Source organism: Alligator sinensis, unplaced genomic scaffold (genome assembly GCF_000455745.1).
Source record: "Alligator sinensis unplaced genomic scaffold, ASM45574v1 scaffold153_1, whole genome shotgun sequence".
Classification (NCBI taxonomy): Eukaryota; Metazoa; Chordata; order Crocodylia; family Alligatoridae; genus Alligator; species Alligator sinensis.
Genome location: NW_005842099.1, coordinates 2,011,377 through 2,014,783, shown reverse-complemented (window position 1 = coordinate 2,014,783; position 3,407 = coordinate 2,011,377).

The window sequence follows — 3,407 nt, the reverse complement described above, 5'->3', positions numbered from 1 at the left end:
CTCTGCCTGCCCATATCATTTCTCTCCATGGCTCCCAGTTTTTCTTTCACTCCAATTCTCATACCCATATTTCTTCCCCCACCCTTCTGCTGCTTCAGCACCAGTGTCAGTTTCCAGGATCCTTTCCCCAGTCCACCATGGACGCCTCATGCAGGCCCCTCTTCATTTGAGGGAAAAAGCACAGCTTCCTCTTTTGCCTCGGCTGGGTCCAGCAGGGGAGAGGGGGAATTGAAAGCACAGCAAAGAGAGAGACCCCCAGTTCTCAGTTCTGATGTCTGGCCCAGGACCGCAATTGCATGTGACATCCTGCCCAGCCCTTATCAGTGTAGAAGGAATCTCTGGGGAATCTAGCAGGTAAAAATCAAAGATGCTTCAACTGAACATGTGTGACGTGTGATTTTTTCAAATGCTTACCAGTTGGTCAAATTAGCAGGCATTTTAAGAGGGACATCAACAAAAGCGCAGCTCTGACACAAGGCTACACCTTTGCCAAAACTGAAGTCCATAATCTGAAGCATGAGTGGTCTAAAGAATAGCTCAGCATAAAATATTTTAACACAGGCAAAATACTTTTTTTTCCCCAGTCTCATTCTTGGGAATGGATGAATTGTTTGGTCTGAAACTTTCCAAACATTTTACCCTGAGGCAAGCACAGAAAGGTTTCGCCTAACTGGCTAACATTTGACAAAAAGTTATAAGCAATTGAAAACAGGGTCTTATAATGGGAAGCTTCAGGCAACCTGAATACTAAGCAATGATACCAGCTTGAATATTTTTGGTGTGTGGTTTGAGCTTGACAGAATTCTTGATTTTTTGAAGTGTTAGGGTATCTAAAGAGTGGTGAAGTGAGGGGTTTTTTTCTGCTTTAGATTTTAGTTAAATGATCAGTACCACCTCATAACTACCTTAAAAGTTATAACCCACTGATGAAGAATTTGGATATGTGCTATAGCTATAAGCAATTTGTATACAATATTATCAACACCAGACATTCAAAAATCATCAGCCAGACCCTCAAAATCATAAATTGGCTTTAAATCAAGAAAAGTTATTTTAAATAATAATTTTGGATTCTTCCTATTTTCATTTTGTAATTTGAGCCTGTAGGTTTTACTGGGGTTATATTTACTTTTCTCATCAGCTGTGAGGGCTAGAAACCCATATTTTTTAGGCAAAAATAAAGCTGAGATTTTGACACGTTCAAATGGTAATGGAGCTGAGACTTTTACTTAAAACACCAACTATTGCAATATCTGGCATCACTGGAATGTGACCTTTGGGCCAGATAGATTGTTTAAGAAATATATGTGAAAAATAGTTCATTCTTGTATCCAGGTACAGCAGCTGTTTCATCCGCTGCTTCATCCATTATTTAAGTCATTTTAGCGTTCTGGAAAAGTGTCTGGGGTACAGGCTTAAGAAGCTTGCAAACAACCACTGTGCTAATACTTTCTTCTTAATTACAAAAAGAAAGTGTTTGTTTTGGGGTGGGAGGGTGGCCTCTTAGGCTGCGTCCAAATGTGTGTGGACATTTGGTTCCCTGGGGACAACTAGTGGAGGTGCACTTTGTGCCACCTCTAATTGTCCCCAGGGAATGCCTGTGCCATGCAGCAAGTTACCTTGGGTGGGGGAGGGGAGGCTGAGGCCAGCACTGGGTTGGCCCCAGCAGCCTTACCTGGGGTCCGGGGGGCCTCCTGGGGCTGCAGTATTGGTGATCCTGCTGCACAGTCTGTCCAGCAGTGGAGCACGGCTCTGGCCAGCCAGGCTCCAGCTTCAGGCATTGCATGCTGCCGCCATGTGCAGTTCCACTTTTTTCTCCATATTTTTTTTGAACTGTTGAATATCCAGGGGTCAAAAAAACCAAAACCCTCCATGCTGCTCCTCTGCAGCATGGAGAACAGCGTACCATATGGCCATACTTGTTTGAACACGGCCTTATTCTGTTTATGGCATCATTGGGTTAAATATTGTACCTTACATGAATATTGGTGAAATTTGTCTGGAAGCAGAGGTCCAGTAGTGGCATGTATCATCACCAGCAATATACCTTTCTTTGTTGTTCATGAAATGGAAAGAGATTTTTGTAGGTTCTCCCTTACTTCATCTTTCTTTATCTAATGTTTTCTTCAGCACAGTCAGATCTGATAATGCTGTCACTAGGGGTTAAGAGCTTGCTTTTTCAAGTTACTGAGCCCACTGGGCCCAATCAACTGTGCCTACCACCCGGCAGGATCCAGCCCTAAATGTAAGGAAGGATGAAATGTTAGTTTCCGACATGCCAGAAGCAAAGTCACTATTGCAAGACCGGAATTAGAGAGAGATTCCAATGCCAAAGTGTGTCTCAGTGTATAATGTATCTGGCACACTCTTTATGATAAAGCATTTTACTTGAATCTATGTGATACTCTAAAAGGTAAAAAATTATTTATTTTCTGAAAAAAAAATCAAAGACAAAGAAATTATTTCATGTTGATCCTTACAATCAAATGCCACTTGATTTATATAAATGGGGGCAAGTATACTTAAGTAGCAGCAGAAATGACTTTAGCAAAGTAAATTTAGTTCAAATAGCAAAGTGGTCATAAGCACCAATCAATCTATACAAATCCTGTGACAGTTTCTTTCTTTCCACACAATTGCAATCATCTCTGTTGAAGTGAGGGAAGTGAGGGTATCAGCCTCCTCTAAACTGCATTTGTCTCATCCTATGCACAGGTAAAGAATACACAATTCTTTCTATATACTGGCTGCTTGCTACATTCATCATTGCTGAAGGGTTCTCTCTGAATGACTCTTTACAGCAGAACTGATGTGTACTGTCAACAGAGAAGAGAATCTTGCGCAGACTCCTGAGTCATATACTTATGTAATTTAAAGGATAAAATCTAGTTCCATGACTCACTTGCAGGATGGTATCACAGTCTCATATTCTCACATGTATACACACACACACTCGCCAGTAACCTTGGAGCAGCAATCAATGTTAATTACAGTATGAATCGTTTCAGTGACATGTTAGTTCAAAAATGTTCCTCTGCCCAAACGTCTATGAAACAATCAATGAGTTATGGCTCTAGGTATGGACTATGGTCATGCAGGTGGAGAAATGCTGTAGCCTCCTCTGTCCTTGTCCAGTATATTGTCTCCAACAAAAGCCAGTTCCTGATGTTCCAGAGGAAAGTGTAGGAAATCCAGAAATAGGCAAATTGGAGATAACTTGTCCCCCAATATGTTAAGCACACATGTATTTGATTGCCAGACTATGCATATACTTTGCTTTCTCACTAAGTATACCACTCATTTTTCCATTTACTTTCCAGAAAGAAATGACATGTTAACCAGAACACTGATGTTTAATCCTAAAATGACTTTTTTTTTTTTTTGGGGGGGGGGGGGGGGGGGGGGGG